The sequence below is a fragment of the Benincasa hispida genome, chromosome 12 (genome assembly GCF_009727055.1).
Source record: "Benincasa hispida cultivar B227 chromosome 12, ASM972705v1, whole genome shotgun sequence".
NCBI lineage: Eukaryota > Viridiplantae > Streptophyta > Magnoliopsida > Cucurbitales > Cucurbitaceae > Benincasa > Benincasa hispida.
In genome coordinates, this window is record NC_052360.1 from 63784004 (window position 1) to 63807043 (window position 23040).

The following is a 23040-nucleotide window of genomic DNA, read 5'->3' on the forward strand; positions in this document are numbered from 1 at the left end:
TAATTATATGAATGAGATTCATATAATTAAATTTAATATAAATATGATTTATGTTAAATATCATAAATAATTGAGAGGAATTAAAATATTTGAATGTGACTCAAATATTAATTATATGGATGAAATTCATATAATTGAATTAATATAAATATGTGTATTAAATGTCATGCATTGTTGAGAGAAAATAAAATTATAGGTTATATTATATTTGATACAATAAAAACTATAGTAATGTATTATAATTTGATCGAAAGCCCCCATATCTCGAATAGAATAAATATGTGTATTAAATGTCATGCATCTAGTGTGTGTATGTATATATATAAAATAAGGTGGTTATTATATATATATATATATATATATATATATATAATTTAAATTAAATTAAATTAAATTTATTTTTTTAAAATTTAATTAACTCCCTCCCTCTAATTCTTTCAGCAAAATATGTGCAGTGTGGGGAGTTGGAGAAGTGGAAGTCGTCTTCTTTCATTTTTTGAGGATCTAAAAAAAAGGAGATCTCTCTCTGGTTTTACTCCAAATTACACAGAAAAAAAAAGTTCTCTTAATTCTCTTTTTAATAGTATGTTGTAAGTTTTTGTTTGATAATGCATAATTTGTTTTTTTATTATGTAATTTAAAGTAATGTGAAAAATTAAAATGGGGAATAATCCTTGCTTCCGCACAGGGACTTCCGTCGATTTTCCTTCAGTTTGTTCTTCGATCCAAAAGAAAACAAAGTATTTGTATCGACAAATGTTACTTTCTTATAAGAAAACCACATTAGAGAACATAAGCCAATGAGTCAAATCATATTAAATGAAACTTCCAGAGAAACTACTAAAACTTTAACAAGAGTTATTGAATAGGAGAGTACTTCAACAAGAGTTGTTGATGTTGCTTCATCTAATTAAACATATCCTTCTCAAGTGTTGAGAGAGCCTCGAAGTAGTGGGAGGATTGTAACCCAACCTATTCGCTATTTGGGTTTAACAAAAACTCAAACTGTCATATTAGATGATAAGGTTAAGGATCCATCATTTTACAAGAAAGCAATGGTTGATGTTGACAAAGATGAATGGATCAAAACCATAGGAAAAAAAATGGAGTCTATGCACTCCAATTTTGCCTGGGAATTTGTAGATCAACCTGATAAAATTAAACTCATAGGTTGCAAATGGATCTACAAGAGAAAACTGGGTGTAGATGGAAAGGTGCAAACCTTTAAGGCTAGACTATTAGCAAACAGTTATACTCAAGTTGACGGAATGGGCTATGAAGAAACTTTCTCACCCGTTGCTATAATTAAGTATATCCAGATTCTCTTATCTATTGTCACATAATATGACTATGAGATATGAAAAATAGATGTCTAGACTGCCTTTTTGAATGGTAATCTTGAGAAACCATCTACATGACCTAACCAAAGGGATTCATTGAACAAGGTCAAAAGGTTTTCAAACTTAATTGATCCATTTATGGATTGAAACAAGCATCTCGATCTTGGAATATAAGGTTTGATTCTGCAGTCAAATCTTATGGCAGTGATCAAAATATGATGAGCCTTATGTTTACAAGAAGATCATCAATAGTTCAGTAACTTTTCTTGTGTTGTATATGGATGATATCCTACTAGTTGGGAATGATGTAGGTTACCTGACTACCATTAAAGAATGGCTAACTACTCAATTCTAAATGAAAGTTTTGGGTGAAGCATAATTTATTCTAGGGATCCAAATTATAAGGGATTGAAAGAAAAAATCACTAGCCTCATATATTGATAAAGTGTTTGTCAGATATTCGATGCAAAATTCTAAGAAGGGTTTGTTACCTTTCAAGTATGAAATTGTCTTGTCTAAGGAACAATATCTTAAGTGTTGGATTTTATGTCCTAAAAACTCGTAGTTTGTAAAATGATAAACATTTTCTATAATCAATATACTTGTTATTGATTTCATAAATTGTACGAAAGTCTAAATCCAATAAACTAAGACCCATGACTATTGTATGAGTACTTGAACTTTATATGGAGATATAAGAGTGGATCGGGTTCGAGTAAATAGTCAAAATGATCTATGGTACATGAATGAGGTTGGGTACCTTATTCTGGTAACACCATTGGATGCGACCTACTCTATAGTTGTTACAAAAAGTTGTAAAGTGCTACATACGATGTGATACTAATTTGTACATGTTATGACATGAGGAGTGGAGACGTCCTATGCAATGAGTTTGCATAAGATCAGGACCAAAAAATAAGTCACTTACTTTATAACGTTGTTTACTGTTTAAGACTGACTATTTCACCTAGATGACCTAGGTAACTCGATCTTAAACCTGAGCTAACTATGAACTCCTATTTATTCGGGATTGCCCTTAGATTTGCATAGTTGAGGGTTGGGTCAACAACACCAACTCAATAAGACTCCCATTTTAGGGGTAAGACCGGATAGATAGCTGAGGACATAGGGTGCAAGACAGAGTTCACGCCTACTCGATTTAGGGATAGGAGAAAGGTTGTTCTCTCAAGTACTGAATCCAGGTCTTGAACAAGGAGCCCCACCCTCTCACTGGGCTGAGAGAGTTTGGTTTGGTGATTGGATCACAAACTAGTTGTTCATTAGAGGATCGGTAGAGACTTGAGGAATAAGACGTAATCTCGGGGGTAAAACAGATATTGGATATGTGTTAAAATTAATTTAATATTTGATATTAAATTAATTAAATTTTATTTAATAATTAATTTATGAAATTAATTAATTTTTCATTTTTAAAATCAAAACAGATTTATAAAATCAAATTTTGATGTTTAGATAAAATTGAAAAAATTAGAAAACAAAAACACAAAATGGAAAAATAGATTTTTCCATTATCCATCACCTAAGTAGCTCACACATGAAGCATTAACATTGTCTTGTCTTCTCCAAGCATAAGCTGCAACTCATGCAACTCTTCTCTTTGCATGTTGATCTGCAATATAATGAAGAGATTGGAGTGAAAATCGGGCATGCAATCTGTAGAGTTTTTGAGAGAGAAATTGGTTTGAAGAAAGGTTCTTCAACAAGGTTGCAGTAGTGAGCTTTTCTTCTTCATCCCTTGATTCAAGCTTGGGTTGAGTCCCACAACTCAATCTAAAGCACTAAGAGAATAGTGGGGAAGATCTTGAGGTGTTCTACAAGAAGATTTGGAGAAGATTGCAGCTGGTGAAGGAGCTTTGAAGAAGTTCTACAAGAGGTATGTCTTGAAACTCACTTTTTCTGCAAAAGCATGCTTTATATTTTGCCAAAATTAGTGAATTTGAATGCTTAGATGATCTTTATGTTTCTGCTACTGTTGATACAATCCTACATTAAGATACCACAAGAGGTTGAGAAGATGAGACGGATTCCCTATGCATCTGCAATAGGTAGCCTTATGTATGCCATGTAGTGTACTAGATGTGAAACCCGAACCCTACTTTCCCTACTTAAATATGTTTATTGTTGAGATTAGTAAAGTGTGGGGTTTAATGTTTAAGTTAATGTGGAATTGTAGGGAAATTGGTAAAGAATAAGGAAATGAAGAAGAAAAATGCTTAAGTGATATGAATTCAACCATTGAACCATTGCATGTACCTAAAGGACCAATTACAAGAAACAAGGCAAAGAAGATTCAAGAGGCATTCACACTACATCTTCAAAAACTAGCAAATTCACAAGAACCGACAAATAATTTTAAGACCAAAGATTTATATAATGTTAGTTAAATGAGTCAAGAAGAGAATGGCATGAAGATGGCATGGGAAAAGTCCTATAATTTGGAAGATGACATGGTGGTAAAAAAAAAAAGTGTGCAGATTTTTTGTGAAGAAAATGCTGTCAAGTGTGCACTGCATGGGAAAATGTGATGTCAAACCTTGTCAAACGTACATATCTACTTTGCCACCTTCTAGAGGAGATATTTAAGACAATTTGAAGACTTTCTACATTCCTAGTTTTGCATTTGGACTTATAATTTAGTATACAATTAAGTTTCAAGTTTCTATATGTTNCTCAGATTATTGATAGTAAAAAGCTTGTGCTTATTCAACTTTTTGGTGTTGTCTTTTTCTTTCAAATCTTGCTTTTAGATTTGATATTTAAATCAATTCATTGGATTAGTCTTGATCAAGCTAATTTTGGAGTGAGTTGTCTTAGGATCTAAGAGTGACCATCATAGATTCTAAGTTCGATCTAAGTAGATTTCTTTGTGAGTGTTTACAAGGATCCTAGAAGGACCTCTAGCTTCGCATCCAACAAGCATCGCGGGCGCTTATCATTTGGTATCAGAGCATTTGTTCATCGTTCTTGGCCGACTTTAGAGGTGTTATCTTTACTTTATTTCAATTTTTTTTCTCCATAGCAATTGTACATCTTGTAACAAGACATACTACAACTTGTCTTGAAAACTTCTTCAAATCAGCTCTTGGATCATAAAGAAAAAAAAATCAGTAAGGAAAGAAAAAAAAGTGAGCAAAAAAAATAGTAGTAAAAAAAAAAGAAAAAGAAAAGAAATCAAAGATCCAAAGCACATGAAAGTTTCTTGTCATTCTCTTGAAAAAAAAAATTCAGTTTTGTTTAATTTTTTAGCCTAAGCTTAGTTACTCTAGTCTTAGTTTGTGAGAGTTGATCATTTTGAATTGGTTTTTATTAAACTTTTAGTGAGATTGCACAAAAGATATAAGCCAACCCTTACATCCTTGACCTAGTACCAAAAGCCTACCCTTGAGTGATAAACACGAGTGTTCTTGAGTGAAATTGGTGAGAAGTGTGGTGAGGTCCTTTTATTACTAACTTTAAAATGTCATAGGATGAATGAATACCACAAGTACAAGATACTAATATGGTCATTCTTTAAGTCATTCAAGACATGATGGAAATGATGAGGGAAGATAGGCAAGAAAGAAGGGTACAACAACAAAGAGTCTTACAAGAAGACGGAGGAGTAATTGACTTAGTTGAACAAGAAAGACAAATTAGAGGAAGAGGAAATATGAGAGGAAGAGGAAGAAATAATATACGCCCTAGACGAGAAGAAAGAATCCATGAAGATAGAGATAGTGGAGTCAAGCTCAAAATTCCACTATTTTGTGAAACGTCGGATGTGGAGGCATACTTGGAATGGGAAAGGAAGATAGAACATATGTTTGATTGCAACACATTCAGTGAGAATAAGAAGATGAGACTTGTCATTGCCGAGTTCACTAACCATGTGGGAAATTGGTATCAACATCTCAAATCCGAGAGAATGAGGAAAGAGGAAGATCCCATTGAAATATGGGAAGAACTTAAAGAAGTCATGAGAGAGAGGTATGTTCCAAAACATTATGAAAGAGATTTGAGAACTAAATTGCAAGTTTTGAGGCAGGGAACAAAAAGTGTAGCTGAATATTATCAAGAGATGGAAACTTTGATAGAAAGAGCAAATATTCAAGAAGAAGAAGAAGACACCATGTCTAGATTCCTTGGATGTTTAAATCGATAAATTGCTCATATCGTTGATAGATATCTACAACTATACTTGGAAGATATGTATCATTATGCAATCAAAATTGAAGAACAATTGAGAGAAGAAAAAGAACATTCCAAGAGGTATAATTCTAAAGCTAATACATTTTCAAATTCTAATGTTTGGAACAAGGATGGTTTTGTGAATAGGGGTGAAGTAAAAGGGAAGTTTGTGGCTCCTAAAAGAGTGGAAGTCGGGAGCACCTATACTAAAAAGAATGAAGCTTCAAAGGAGGAAAGAGAGAAGTCTAGTTCCATTCAATGTTGGAAGTGCAAAGGATTTGGGCACATGAGCAAAGATTGTGTCAATAAAAAAGTCATGGTCATAAGAAATGGAATTATTGATTCAGAAGATGAATGTGATGAACAAGGTGGTAGCCTGAAGGAAGAATCTGAAGCCTTTGATGATGAGTACATTGAAGAAGGTAACTCCATATTCTTAGTTGCAAGAAGAGTACTTAATGTGCAAATCAAGGAGGAGAAAGTTGAAGATCAAAGGGAGAACTTATTTCACACAAGTTGCTTGATTGAATGAACCCCATGTAGCTTGGTGATTGATAGTGGAAGTTGCACAAATGCAGTAAGTAGTTTTCTTGTAAAAAGACTCTAGCTCACTACTCATCCACATCCAAAACCATATAAACTTCAATGGTTAACAAACAAAGGAGAATTGAAGGTAAACTCCCAAGTTCTTATTTCTTTTACTTTGGAAAGATATAAGGATGAGGTTCTTTGTGATGTAGTACCTATGCATGTGAGTGATATGTTATTGGGCCAACCTTGGCAATATGATAGAGAAGTCACATATGATGGTTTGTTGAACAAGTACACATTTACCTTGATTGGGAAGAAGTTTACTTTACTTCCATTATCTCCATAAGAAGTGCAATGCGATCAAGTGAAATTAGAAAAGAAAAGAAAAGAATTTGAGGATCAAGAGAGGAGAGAAGAAAGTAAGTTAAAGGAGAAGAGCGGAAAAAAAAAAAGAAGAGAAAAGTGAGGGGCAAAAGGTGAGTGAAAACCAAGAGAGAAAAAAGAGTGATTTTGAGGAGGGGGAAAGAGTGTGAGTTTGGTTATGAAAAGGGGGAAGAGAGAAATGAATGAAGCACTAAACTTTGTACTTATGTGCAAAAGAATGTGTTTAGTAACTGAACCTAACTCTAATGATGGTTTGCCTAGTGCTTTTAAATCTCTTTTGCAGGAATTTAATGATATGTTTCCACATGAAGATGCACCTACGGGTCTAACTTCGTTAAGAGGAATTTGACTTCATACCCGGGGCAACGCTTCCAAATATGGCGGCATACAGAACCAATCCAATCGAGGCCAAGGAAATTCAAAGGCAAGTGGAAGAACTCATGGATTGTAACGACTCTAGTTTCCTATAGTATTCTAGGACGCTACTTCATGCATGCATAGTACAATGTCTTTTAAATCATCAAATTAAAGAGCCAAAAAATTTATTTAATAATGCTCAAACGAGAAAGGATGGGAAAACATAAGTAAATAAAAATAAATAACTAAAGCAAGATAAAATAAAATAATTTACCAGTCGGGGTACCCCTAATTTCTACCAAAACAAATGTAAAAAAAAATAAAATTAAATAATCAAATAATAAAGTTAATATATTTTTGCATAATATTGAAAGACGCCTAACTTCTAAACCAGAGTTTTAAACATAATACTATATACAGAAGTTGTCAAACGTTCTAATGGCCAGGTCACGGATATCTCTTGTCATTCGCCAGTCTGTCGTTACTCTTATCTGAAAAATAGGGAGAGAAAAGGGTGAGTATAAAAATATACTTAGTAAGTGGTCCACTACTGGGCCCACTCAGTGACCTATTAGTGTATCCATTGGACCAAAAATGCACAACGACATCATAAATATAGGCATAGGCATAGGCATAAGGGGCGAACCCGAAGGCACACTTTCATAGGTAGTGACTCAAAGGTCATAACATAATTACAAGTGGTGATCCCAAAAAGGACACCATAAGTAACGTAGGGTGTAGCCCGAAGGCTCACACATGCGATGTGCATGGCCCAATGGTATATTAACCGTCACTAAAAGCTCATATGGGCATAAGCTTACAAACATCAGTACACATCAAACATAAAAATGCAATCAAGGCCATGACTCAACGTTAAACTTTAACACCGTTCCCCATATTTCCATCAACTGTTTCAGTCCACTCATAACTCATACACCAACTCAACATCAGGCCTTAACAAATTATACATAACACATTACACAGCTCATACATCAGTACCCAAAGTCAGACCTTAACACATTATTTCCACGCTTCAGCCTGTAGCCTTTAATTCTTACACCCAAATTCATCACAGCAGGCATAATTCAAAACCAAGCAGGCATAATTCAAAACCAACTTATCGAACTCAACACAAATCACAGTTTCATATATGAAATAAAATATTTCACAGTAGGCCTAACAACATCCTAGGACCAGCAATAAACCCCTTACCTCAGGATAACTCACTGTCCAAAACATGATCTTACTCCGCTTGAGAAGTCCCTTCACTGACACACGTTTTCCTAAAACCAATAACAAATTAGGCCCAAGAACCCCAAAAAAGCAGTGAGCTGCCAACAAGACAAAGAAAATAACTCACCCCCAACAGAACGCTCGGCCGGACTGTCGCGAATCCACTGCTAACAATGCTGAAGACGAATAACGCTGGAAACAAAAGAAAACTCCAATGCAGCTGAAACCCACAGTCGATGGTGCACGGAGGGACGACCAGCGATGGCTGGCGCGGAACAGATTGCGGTAGGGATGCGCGGCTAAAGTGACCGTGGCTGGACCCCGCGCGGAACGGGAAGACGGCGCGAACAAAGACCCGTGCTACGTGGCAGAGCCTTGTGTGGAATGACCTGATGGCCTGCGATGGGTCAGGCGTCGGAAGATAGAAGAGGAGGCGAACAGTGAGGGCTGGCACACGGTGACTGAAGGGAAGATAAAAAAATAAAAGGAGGGGGGCTGCTAGAGGAAGAAGAAGAAGAATGAGAAAAAGAGGAGAAAAGGAAAAAAAAAAAAAAAACCCTTTCTCTTTTTTTTTTTATCCTTCGGCACGCACCCCTAGACCACTTAAAACCCTATACTTCTTCTAAAAATAACCAATATTTCCCCCCTTTTTCATTTTTTTTCAAACTAAATATCTTTAGGACGTTACATGGATAAAGGTTATGTTCGAGAAAGCATGAGTCCTTGTTCGGTTCCAGTCATTTTAGTGCCCAAGAAAGATGGAACATGGAGGATGTGTGTTGATTGTCGAGCCATCAACAAAATAACGGTAAAGTATCGACATCCTATTCCTAGATTGGATGACATGCTAGATGAATTACATGGTGCAAAATTGTTTTAAAAAATTGATCTTAAAAGTGGTTACCATCAAATTCGAATGCATGTGGGAGATGAGTGGAAAACGACTTTTAAAACAAAATTTGGTCTTTATGAGTGGCTTGTTATGCCATTTGATCTTACCAATGCACCAAGTACTTTTATGAGGCTAATGAATCATGTTTTGAGAGAATACATTGGAAATTTTGTTATGGTATACTTTGATGATATTCTTGTTTACTCTAAAAATTTGAATGAACGTATGTTTCATGTAAGACAATTTTGCTTAAACTCAGAGAAGAAAAGTTGTATACCAATTTCAAAAAGTGTAGCTTTTGTCTAGACCAAGTCAATTTCTTAGGATTCGTTGTTGGAAAGGATGGGGTGAAAGTTGATGAAGGAAAGGTCAAGGCTATTCGAGAGTGGCCAACACCCACCAATGCAACCGAGGTATGATCTTTTCATGGTTTGGCTAGTTTTTATAGAAGGTTTATTAAGGATTTCAGTAGCATAGCCTCACCATTGAATGTACTTATTAAAAAGAATGTGAAATTTGAATGGAAAGAAAAGCAAGAAAATGCATTCAATGAATTGAAAGATAAATTGACTAATGCACCTTGTCTTGCTTTACTTAACTTTGACCAATCTTTTGAAGTTGAATGTGATGCAAGTGGAATAGGGATTAGAGCTATTTTTATGCAAGAAAAGAGGCCAATCTTGTTCTTTAGTGAGAAGCTAAATGGAGCACAACTTAGTTACCCCACATATGATAAGGAATTACATGCACTTGTAAGGGCTTTGCAAGTTTGGCAACATTACTTGTGGCCAAAATAGTTTGTCATCCACACGGATCATGAAAGCTTGAAGCACCTCAAAATCCAAATAAAGTTGAACAAGAGGCATGCTAAATGGGTAGAGTTTATTGAGACATTTCCATATGTCATTCATTACAAGAAATGTAAGGATAATGTGGTGGTTGATGCATTATCAAGAAGGTATGCATTGTTTTCTTCCCTTAGTGCAAAAATTCTTGGTTTTAAACACATGATTGATTTGTACAAAGTAGAGACACCTGAACTTCATGATGTGTATATTCAATGTTTAGAAAGGAAAACGTGCATTATTATATTATGTTTGATGAAATGCTTTTTAGGAAAGGAAAACTTTATATTCCTAAGTATTCCATTCGAGAGTTGCTTGTGAAGGAAGCTCGTGGAGGAGGATTAATGGGGTATTTTGGGGAATTTAAAACATATAACATGTTGGCTGAACATTTTTATTGGTTGAAAATGAGAAATGATGTGAATAAAGTGTGCAAACAATGTTTCAAATGTAAGGAGGCTAAGTCTAAGACACAACCACATGGTCTTTACACACCTTTAGATGTTTCTAATGAACCTTGGGTTGACATTAGCATGGGTTTTGTTTTAGGACTACCAAAGACTAGGAGACATCATGATAGCATTTTTGTGGTAGTTGTTAGGTTTAGTAAAATGGCACATTTCATACCATGTAATAAAACAGATGATGCTACTAACATAGCTAATCTTTTCTTTAGGGAAGTGGTTAGATTGCATAGAATTCCTAAGACCATTGTTAGTGATAGAGATGCAAAATTTTTAAGTCATTTTTGGAAAGTTTTGTAGGGTAAATTGGGAACTAAGCTTTTGTTTTCAACAACTTGTCACCCACAAACCGATGGGTAAGCTGAGGTGGTTAATAGAACATTGGGAACTTTGCTTAAGTCATTAATGTCTAAAAATCTCAAGTCTTGGGAGGATACTCTACCTTTTGTAGAGTTTGCTTACAATAGAGCAATATATAACACCATTCATTATTCACCTTTTGAGTTTGTGTATGGCTTTAATCCATCAACTCCATTAGATTTGTCACCTTTGCCACCTGATATGTTTACTAGTGATGCAGCTGTTTCAAGAGCAGAATACATCAAAAATTTGCATAAAGAAGTCAAAGAAATGATTGAAAAGAAGAATCAAAAGCTTGTCAATAGCAAGAACCAAAGGAGAAAGAAAATGATTTTTAAACCCGGTGATTGAGTTTGGGTACATCTACAAAAGGAAAGGTTTTCCAGATAAAGGATGTCTAAACTTCAACCAAGAGGAGATGGTCCATTTCAAGTGATAGAGCGGATCAATGATAATGCCTACAAATTGGATCTTCGAGGTGAGTACAACGTAGTTCTACTTTCAATGTGGCTGATTTGACTCCTTTTGATGTAGGGAATGAAGACCTTGATTTGAGGACAAATTCTTTTTCGAAAGGGGGGGGGGGTGATATGAATTAACATTGAACCATTGCATGTACCTAAAAGACCAATTACAAGAAGCAAGGCAAAGAAAATTCAAGAGGCATTCACACTACATCTTCAAAAACTAACAAATTCACAAGAACCAACAAATAATTTTGAGACCAAAGATTTATATAATGTTAGTTAAATGAGTCAAGAAGAGAATGGCATGAAGATGGCATGGGAAAATTCCTATAATTTGGAAGATGACATGGTGGTAAAAAAAAAAAGTGTGCAGATTTTTTGTGAAGAAAATGCTATCAAGTGTGCACTGCATGGGGAAATGTGATGTCAAACCTTGTCAAACATACATATCTACTTTGCCACCTTCTAGAGAAGATATTTAAGACAATTTGAAGACTTTCTACATTCCTAGTTTTGCATTTGGACTTATAATTTAGTATACAATTAAGTTTCAAGTTTCTATATGTTATTTTCTACAATTTGCAATTAATTGTATTTGAATGACTTTTGAGTTTCTTGCATCTACGACCATTTGACCTATAAAATAGCTTGTAATGTTCTTCAAAACTCAGATTATTGATAGTAAAAATATTGTGCTTATTCAACCCTTTGGTATTGTCTTTTTCTTTCAAATCTTGCTTTTAGATTTGATATTTAAATCAATTCATTGGATTAGTCTTGATCAAGCTAATTTTGGAGTGAGTTGTCTTAGGATCTAAGAGTGACCATCATAGATTATAAGTTCGATCTATGTAGCTTTCTTTATGAGGGTTTGCAAGGATCCTTGAAGGACCTTTAGCTTTGCATCCAACAAGCATCGTGGGCGCTTATCATTAAGCATTGGAAACTTGACTCTCAAGTGTTTGTAAGTTAACCTAGCAAGAAGAAAGTTTGGCTAAGTGTGGGAAGCAATTTTGGCTAAGTATGGGTCGTGAAAAGGGTGGCCAAGCATCGACTAAACACTAAGTAAGCATCGAGTAAGCATTAGGTAAGCATCGAGTATACGTGATCGAGTAAAGGCCATCATGCATCGAGGAAAGGCCCATTGGGGTTAATGCCCTAAATCTCGTAGGGTCCTATAGTTTGTAAACATTGTTGATCAAACTAATTATGTATTTAATAAAATATTTGATAATTCATTCATTGTCTATAAAATATATGATATTTTAGTTGCATTAATCACAAACCAATAAACTAACATCCAAGATTATCTTTTTAACTTAAACATGTATGTAAAGACATACGGGTGGATCATGATTAAGTGATAACCTAAATGGTCTATAGTAGATGGATAAAACTAGGTACCTTATCCTTGTGACACTACGAGTATGACCCGCTATGTAGGTGTTACAATAGTTGTAAAATGCTATAAATGCTCTGATCTTGATCATTCATGTATAGACATATGAGCGAGGATATTCTATACAAAGAATTTTGTATAAGATCGGACCATGAAATGTTTAGTCTCATTATATAACATCGTTTACAGTAGAGACTTACATTTCACCAGGATGACCATAGGTAACAAGACCTGAATCCTGAGTGAGTTGTGAACTTTTGCCTATGAAGGTGGTCCTTTGATTTTATGAGTGAGAGTCACTAGATCGCCGACTCAACAAGCCTATCATTTTAGGAATTCGTCTAATTGAGGAGTTGGGAACACGGCTACACAAGATTGAATTCACTTCTTCCCCGAGGCAGGGGTAAGTAGATAAATTGCTCCCTTAAGGGCTGATTTTGGTCTTTGAACAATGTGGCGTCACACCCTTTTCTGGCCCGAGGGTGTTTAGTCATAGTTGGATTATGATCTATTGTTCATTAGAGGGATCATGGTACTTAAGGAGTTAGATGTATTAGAACAGAAGCAAACGATAATTTGGCCTAACGTACTTACGAGCAATTTTTGAAGGGTCATCGTACTGTTGATTGTTATATCCAATGGACATAGAAATATATCTGTAGTGCGAAGAGTGCAGCTGTTGGTCTTTAATGGAGTGCCCGACAGTTAACAGATGGTGAATAATGTAATTAAAGAGTTTAATTAATTATGTTGGAGTTTCAAGCTACAGGTCCATGAGGTCCTCTTGGTAGCTCAATAGGATTTAGTTGAGAATCAGTTTTTAGATTAATTTGAATTGTTCAAATTATAAGGGATTTAATTATGATTTATATTAAATGTCATATAATAGAGAAAAGAAACCATAGTTTATATTGTATGTGATACAATAATAAAATTATATGTTTATGTTATATTTGAATATAATATATAATTTAATATATATATATATAGTATGATAAGTTAGTTATCATATTTATATTTTTATTATTATTATTATTTTAATAATAAGGAAGGGAGTCCATTCTTTTCTCTCCACCCACGTAAGTGGGTGGTGGTTATTTATGGCAAGGATAATAAAAGAAAAATATATATTTTTCTTCTTCTTCTTCTAAGGTTGGTTAGACGGCTGAGAAAGAAAAATACAAAAGTGTATTGTGTGTTTTGTCTTGGGTTTGTGAAAATTCTCAATCTTCCTCCTTTACATTAAGTTTTCCCTCTTAACCAAAATAGTTAAAAACCCACCACTCCTGGGTTTTCACCCTAAGAATACCAAGGTAACTTTCGTGATAGTGTCCAATTTTGTTCGAGGTTAATCTTGAAGAAGGTCTTCAAGGAGTTCGTGGTTTGTTCGAAGGAAAATGTGAAGAAACGTTCTTCAAAGGTGAAGTTTATTGAGAAACCTTTTAATTCTTTCTAAAGCATGTTGTAATTTAGAAACAAATGTAAATCTTGTTTAATTGTTTACTGTAAACTTTGTATTCAATGAAAATAGAATTTGGTCAATCCACTTCCGCTCAAGATTCTCTCCCGTTAAATTTTCTACGTGGCCATCGTGCATCAAGGAAAGGCTATGCATGATCGAGGAAAGACCATCATGCATTGAGTAAAGGCCATCGTGCATCGAGTAAGGGTCATATGTGAGCAAGAAAGAGCTCGGTTGCACGCAAGGCGATGAATGCAAGGTGCTGGGCGTGCAATGAGGCATGTGATGTACGTTGGTAAGATCGTCCGATGGTCATGTGATGCCAAGGCCTGTAAGACCATGCGATGAGGATGCTATGCATACACCTATAAAGTTTGCGCCAACCATTAGGCTAAGCGTGGGAAGAAGCATGTGGCCAAAACCATTTGAGGTTAAGTGTAGTGCTTGGCAAGGCCCATGTTGAACGCATGGTGTGAGGGAAATGACTAGGTAGAGCATGAGAGACATGTTGGACGCATGGAGTAGTTGCCAAGACCGTTCGAGGTTAAGTATGGTGGTCAAGCCTAGCTATACGTTGAAGAGCCTTAGTCATGCATTGGGTAGCTTTGATATGCATTGAGTAACCTTGATATGCGTTGATGTTAAGGGTAAAGCCATGTGCCAAAGTTATTTGTGGTTAGTTGGTTGCATTAGGAGGCCATGCGACTAGGCTATGCATTCACTAGTCCATTTGAGATTAAAATGGGCTTCACAGGCGCATAGGACAAGGTTAGTTAGGCGTGGAGATTAGATTAGCGCAATGAGGGTGATACGATGGCCAAGACATACGATCAAGTAAGCATGCAACCATGTAGTTGGAAGGATACGATGACAAGGGGAACTTGGAGAGCAAGGCTGAGTTGCTAACTCATCCGGACATGTGGCTTGCTAAGGGATGTCTTGTCTTCATGCAAGGTGAGGTGGACGCATGTGAGGATATGCAAGGTGAAGCATATGCATTGGCTAAGGGAGAAGAGGAAATTTCAGGGCCAATATGGTAAGGGGTTGGCATTCGCAACACGAAAAGAGGGCACATTGACATGCAACCAAGCTGGAGGTGTTAAGTTGGGAAGATTTTTGGGCGCCTATAAATAGGCCATATTGAGGCAATCAGCTCTCACAATCAACTCGTGCCATTTGAGTGAAATTAGTGTGAAAGTACTCATAAAAGAGTGTAGTGAGAGTCCTCGGGCTGTCGTTGTAATAGAGTTATGAAGAATGAGGAATTTGCGTTGAAAGTCAGGTGGCACAATTGATTGCATATGCCTATCACCGATAACTGTCGCGCGTCCTCGCCAACACAAACAATCGTGCGTGCCCTTGCAAGACGCGCATCCGGAAGGACGCACGACAGTGCACACTAACGTATCCTAGCGCACGTCTGCGTGCATCTCACTGCCCAGCCTCGCACGCGATTACCAAGCGTACACCCGGACGCCCAACGTTGCCCTGTGCGAGGTATTTCGCCCATATGCATGCGTCCTTGCCCATCTGCGTGCATAAACACGCCCATCCTATAGCAGAATGTCCATTAGCTTGCCAAAATAACCTCAAAAGGGGTTGTTTCAAAGAGTTAAACGTATTTTAGTTATTTTAAGGGGGGTAAGCTGGTTATTCCAAATTTTAAGGTTATTTAGAGAATAACTTAGAGTTATTGGAAGAGTTATAGATTAATTTGGGTTACTTTGGAAAGAGGAGAATTTCAGGAAAACAGGGCCAGGAGCTGATTGAGGAAATTCCTGAGAAAGTAACTAAGGGAAAACTGTGAGTGAGTTTAAATGCTTTAAATGTTTTACGAAAGATTTAGTAATCTATGTTTACTAAAAGCTATTTATGATAACTAGTTTCCAATAGTTTTCTGAAATAACGCATCTCTTGAATGTAATGTTATGCGTTGATCTAGAATTCTACTAAGTATGTTTAAGTTATGAACTTCAATAATCCTAAGTATGCGTTAGGATTGACTGCCTCAAGGAACTAAATCTTAGTAAAGGTGATAATATTACTTAGAATGTATGAGTAGCTCAGTGCTAAAGGACTAAGATGTGAAGGTACTGAAGTTAAGTTATAGGTATGAATTAGGATGACAGGATCCAGACTATGTGCACGTAGGACAGGTAATACTAGGAGAGAGGTGATGGACAAAGGCGACACACCTTATCCTAGGAAACCATGAGAGAGACTAGGAAAGGTGATGGATAAAAGTGATACACCTTAACCTAGGTTAGTATGGGGTAAGGTGATTGAAAAAGGCGACACACCTTAACCTAGAATAATATGGAAAGTTGGACAAAAGGGCTCATTCTCTCAGCTAAGTAGTAATGCAGTTAAGTAAGGTAGAGAACGGACAAGAGTGTTCACTCTCAGATAAGAGGCTAAGTATAAGTATTGGGAGTTGAGCAAGAGGGCCACTGTCAACTGAGAAATAGTCCAGCTAAGTACATATATGATTGGGTACGTTAATGTTTATGTGAATGTTGGTTGCTAAGTTTATGTTTCCAGTTAATGATTTCAGTTCTATTATCAAATTTTATATAAATGTTTTAAAATTTAGTCACTCACTGGGCTTTTTGAAGCTCATTCTTTTCTTTCATGTTTTCTTTCCCAGTTAGCGAAAAGAGAGAAGTTCCAGGGTGCTTCTAAGGTCAAGGTCTATCACACCACAACCACACTTCCGGATTTAAGTTGTTATTGTAAATATTTGTAGTTAAGTTTGGAAGTTGTATAAGCATTATACTGTTTGTAATAAACTAAGTTTAGCCAAACAGTTGTTGCTTATTTACTTGACTTAAAGTTTTGTAAGTAAAAAAAAACAAGGTTCAGATGGGTAGTAGGTATCACAAAAGGGTGGTATCTGTCGTCCTCACGCCTTTTTCTTAGTTCGAGAGGTAGGCTCGGAAGGGGGTGTGACACTAGACCCGACATCTGTCATGCAGTGAGAGTAGTCAACCGATATCAATCCATCTAGGATTTGGTCACCAGACAACAGTTAAAGCTATTCTTATGTATCATAGGAGAATGAGAAACTATATGCTTGTGTATGGTGATAAGGATTTGATCCTTATAGGATACACTGACTCTGATTTTCAGATTGATAGTGATTCAAGGAAATCCACATCAAGATCAGTGTTCACTCTAAATGAAGGAGTTATAGTATGCCACAACATTACGCAAGGTTGTTCTACCATGGAGGCTGAGTATGTAGTTGCCTATGAAGCTGCTAAAGAAGGCGTTTGGCTTAGAAAATTTCTCAGATTTGGAAGTTGTTTCAAACATGTCCTTGCCCATCACGCTTTATTATGATAACAGTGGTGTTGTGGCAAACTCCAAGGAGCCTCATAGCTACAAACGTGGAAAGCATATAGAGCGCAAGTATCAACTTATTAGAGAGATTGTGCAACGAGAAGATGTGATCGTCACAAAGATTGCCTCGAAGCACAATATTGCTGGTCCATTTATAAAGGCTCTCACGCTAAAGTTTTTTAGGGTCACTTGGAGGGTCTGGGTCTACGATATATGAGTCGTCTAATCTAGGAAAGTGATAGATTTTATTGGGTATATTGTATGCCTTAGTTTATTGTATTGTATATTGTTACTTTACTTTACATTGTATATTGATACTTTACTTTCCCACTCGTCTTTTATTATATTTTGATACATTTCACTAGTGTTCACCTCATGATTTTGATTTCAAACGTGCTTAAAATGATGGAGAAGAATGGTGATGAATGGAGATGGATGAAAGAACGATTTCTCTCTAGGTAAGAGAATCAGGGGATGTGTTTGTAGTGCATGTGTGTACACCTTGTAGATGCGTACAAGTTCTCTTAAGTCAGACCCAAGTATAAATCTAACTCAAGTTTCCTGGTAAATCTAGGGTCGAATGCAGGGACTCTAGAATGCTTCTAATGCAGACCTTGTTTTTGGATCTAATACAGATGTTTCCTAATTAACTTGAGAAATGTTGGATATTTACACTGAGCTAATGGCACACATACAAGAAGAATTAGAAGTTCAGAGGGGAAAAAGGGTTTATAAATGAATGGTTTTAAGTGTTAGTGGTATGCCTTGATTCCTGAAAACTAGATGTATTCACCCATATGAAAAAAAAATCTAGATCTAAAATATTATACTATAATGTGCTTAAAGAAAACACCTTTAACAGTGGTTAGTATTGGGGGCAACAACAGACGATGGTGGCAAACGGTAGTAGTGGACGACGGAAGATGGCGACAACGATTGGCAATGCCCTTAAGAGAGAAAATCAGATCTGGTTGTAAGGGTATTCACAGTTCGGTTTAGTTCGATTTGAGGCTCAAACCAAACCAAACTGTAAATTTTAAAGAGTATATTTTTTGAAACTGAAAGTAGTTCGGTTTGGTTTCAAATTTGTTTTCAGATTTGAAACCAAATTGAACTGCACTAATTCGATTTGAAAATATATCAAATCGAACCGAATTACATTAATTCAATTTTAGTTTAGTTTTAGTTCGATTTTAGCAGTTTCAATGATTACCCCTATCTAGGGTCCATGAATTTTATCCTACTTGGCAAGCAAGGCGGAAGCGAGTGGGACGTGGTGCCATGTGGATGGAAATCATTGACTTAGTCCAGATTTATCCCAAAACCATGGATCGAGTCCACGATTTCACTTATGTAGGCGTAGACCTAGTCTACGGTATTTAAAAATTGTGTAATGAGTCCATGATTATGCCACCTATTTTGTTAAATTTTTCTCACTATTTTTGTTATAACTTATTAAATATATATATATATTTTTTTTTAAGAAATCCAAAATTCTAGACAAAGAGATCTTGTGAGAGATTTAATCAAAACATTGATCCTTCTACTAGTCTAAACTATACTAAATGTAATTACTGTTATAGTACTTACAGTTTGAATTGGATATTTATTATTTTAAAATATTTTATTAGGGGTGACTGCTGGGTATGATAGATTGAAAAATCGAGCCAATCGACTGAACCAAAGTTGGTTGGTCGATGTCAATTTGGAAAAATTCCAAATCAATTTTTTTTTTTAAAAAAAATAAAAGTTTAAAGAATAAACGACCAAAACTGACTGACTTTTACTCCTCGATGGTCGAGGTCGGTTTGAATATTTACTAAACCGATCATAGTCGATTTAGTGGCAGTTTGAATGAAAAACCGAATCCGACCGACTAGTGCTCACCCCTAGATTTTATTATAGTAATAGAAGTATTACTTTGATGTGTCCCCTTTTGAGAGTATATTAGGATACTTTTTTTAAAAATAAATAACCAAAGTGAGCTTGACTTGGTATTGATATGATCCTCGTCCCAAGAGGTTGGAAGTTCAATTCTCAACCTAATAGTTATTGTGCTAAATAGAAAAGATAACTAAGAAGGAATGTGATTGAAGAATTTAAGGGCGTATATGAACTATTTTCGAATTCTATGTTTAAATAGTGAAAATTTTAGAACAACATCTATATATTTTGTTTTCATTTCAATTTTAAATTTTAAAATTTAAAATACGTAATTATATTTTTTAAAAAAATCAATAAATATAACATTTCTTGTTATACATTTAATTCATTTTTGTTAAATTAAAATATGTATAATATAATACATTGTAAGTTATATGATATTGTAAAATAATAATTATGCAAATGTTTTAACCTACATCGTGTTCATAAATTAATTAATAATAGTTTACTTTTAACATAATATTAACTAGTAATTACGCATTTGGTTATATGATTTATACATATATTATATCTATTGTGATCTTGAGAAGTACAAATACAACGAGAACAAGAATACGGAGAATATATAATAAAATAAATAAATAACAGAAAGTAAATAAAATAACAAAGAATGAAGTTCTCTATTTTCTCCAATCTTTTTGGATTGATCACCATAATATGCGTGTATCTTTCAAAATCCACCAAATGCCATTATTTATTGGCAATTTGGCAAGTAGGAGGTGAATTACATGGACAATAATAACGTGTAATCTTGAGATACATGGACAACACAAGGGGTAATGGATAAGTAACACATGATCAATGGACACTAATAATGAGCATCTACATTACATCTAATTTAACATATTTATAATACTACCCTTTATATGTCCATTTTATATGAAATATGTCTCGTGAAAATCTTATTAAGAAAAAATCCACTGGGGAAAAAAATCTCAGTGAAGGAAAAATAGTACATATTTCATATAATCTGATACTCTTAAAAAGCATATTTACTCACCCTCATGGAAACATCACTTGAGATTTCCAAGTCACCACATTCCAATATTATACACAGTTTTTTAAAGGTTGAGGTAGGTAATGTTTTTGTAAATAAGCTGCCAGGTTATCTTTCAAACAAATTTGTTGTACAGTGATGTTGTCATTTTCTTAAAGATCGCGAGCGCAGAAAAACTTTGGTGAAATATGTTTTATTTTATCTTCTTTAATATATTCTCATTTGATTTCGGATATGCATGTTGTGTTGTCTTCGTATAATATCGTTGAAAGATTTTTACTAGAAGACAAATCACATGTTCCACGAATGTGTTGAGTCATTGATCTTAGCCATACATATTCTATACTAGCCTCGTGAACTTCAATAATTTCAGCATGATTTGAGAAAGTGATTGTTATGGTCTGTTTCACCGATCACCATGATATAGAAGTTCCTCCACATGTGAACAAATAACCTGTTTGAGATATAGCTTTGTGTGGATCAGATAAATATCTAGAATATTCATAACTAACTAGATCAAAATTTGATTTATTTGAATAAAACAAACTCATGGCGATCGTTCATAGGAGATAACAGTATATATGCTTAATTTTGTCTCAATGTCTTTTTGTTGGAGAAGAACTGTATTTTGCTAATAAATTTACTGAAAATGCAATATTTGGTCTTGTATTATTAGCTAGATACATAAGTGCACCAATTACACTAAGATATGGTACTTCAGGACCAAGAAGTTCTTCATTATCATCTTGAGGTCGAAATATATCTTCTTTTCCATTTCGTGAACGAACTTCCATTAGAATGTTCAATAGATGTGTTTTGTCCACAAAAAATCTTTTCAAAACTTCTCCTATATAAGTTAATAATCGACTCTATCCCACTAACCCATGTCTGAACGTGAATTTTGGATTAATTATCATATAATTAACCAATTAATTAATAAATAAATATAATCATATTATATTTTTATCTTATAGTTTGATATCACATATTTACTATAGTATTTTCTCCTCTACTTGATATAAACCATATTTCTATCTAATTTCCTCCAAAATAATGTATCTCATACATTTAGCCAATTATATCATATATAATCAAACTTCCTCTTGTCAATTTGAACATTTCAAATTAACCAAACACTAGTTCTCGACTTTATCCAAGCTACCCAGGGGACTTAATGGACCTGTGGCTCGGAGCTCCAACGGTTTGTGAATAGCTCACTAAACTCTTTAGCCACGAGATCCACCACCCGTTAACTGTCAGACATTCCACTAAAGACCAACAGCTGAACTCTTCTTACCATAGATTTATTTCTGTGTCCATCAGATATAACCAATCATGAGTACGATAACCCTTCGCAGATGCTCGTAAGTATGGTTGGGCCAAATTACCGTTTTTTCCCTGTAGTTACATCTCACTCCTTAAGTACCACTGATTCCTCTAATGAACAATACAACATAATCCAACTATGTGTGAACACCTCTCGAGCTAAGAGAAGGTGTGTGGCGCCATATTGTTCAAGCCCCGGAATTAGCCCTTAAGGGAGCTATCTATCTACTTGCCCCTAGCTGTACATTTTTTTATTGTATAGTACATTAGTCTCCCGAGTCATTAGAACAAGTGGGAGATTGTTGGAATTAGTGTTCTAATTCTTCTGGAGTCTCGTTTTTTTTTTTTGTAAAAATACACATTGTTTAATAAATAAAATAAGTGTTATTTAATTATGGCATTTACTCATATCTAATAAACAAAGCTCCTTGGTTATCTTATGTGAACTTAAATATGTATATGTGATATACAAGTGGATCATGCATTAAGTGATAACCTAGATAAGTTAGTAGTATAAGGAAACAAATATCTCATTTGCTAAATGCTCAATTTACAAGCCAAGGCACAATTTTATTTTTTTGAGAACTTTCATCTCAAATTCTTTCTTGAGATATTCTATTGTCTTTGAAAGTTCTTCAAGAGTCCAAATTATATTTAAGTCATCAACATATACAGGTATAATAGTAAATCTTGATTGTGATTTCTTTATAAAAACACATATACATATTGGATTGTTTGTCTATCCTTATTTCAATAAATACCCTCTCAGGCGATTGTACCACATTCGTTTTGATTGTTTCAATCCATATAGCGATCTCTGTGACTTTATTGAATACAATTATTGGGAATTTGATTTATATGTTTCAAGTACCTTAAATCCTTCTAAGATTTTCATATAAATATCATTATCAATAGATCCATATAAATATGTCGTGACTATATCTATAGGATGCATATCCAAACTCTCATACACATCCAGACTAATTAAATATCTTAGTGTACCACCAACAGAGAATACGTCTCTTCATAATCAATACCAGATATTTGTGAAAAACCTTATGCAACTAGTCCTGCTTTATATCTTGCAATCTTATTATTTTCATTTCATTTCCTCATAAATACCCATTTGTGTCCCACAGGTTTGACACCTTCTGGTGTTCAGACTATTGGTTAAAAAACTTGACGTTCTGAAAGTGAGTTTAATTCTGCCTCGATTGCTTGATTGCTTCTTCCCACTGAAGCCAATCTTTTCTATGTTAACATTCTTCGACAGATTTTGGTTCAAAATCCTCATTTTCAGATATAATATCAAGAGCAACATTATATGCAAAAATGTTGTCAATAACTATGTGAGTTTGGTTTCATCTTTGTCCTGTCATGACATAATTTATTGAAATCTTATTATTATCTTTATGTATTCCACCTTCTTCATTAGTCATGTCATGAATTTCATTGTGAGTATTTACATCCTTAGCCAAGTCTTCTTGACTATTAATTATTCTTCTTTTT

The 23040-nt window shown here is 34.9% G+C and overlaps 1 pseudogene; it reads left to right on the plus strand.

Moving 5' to 3' along the window:
• Positions 1–4890: 4890 nt before the first annotated feature.
• Positions 4891–14962, plus strand: LOC120067598 (annotated as a pseudogene).
• Positions 14963–23040: the final 8078 nt, after the last annotated feature.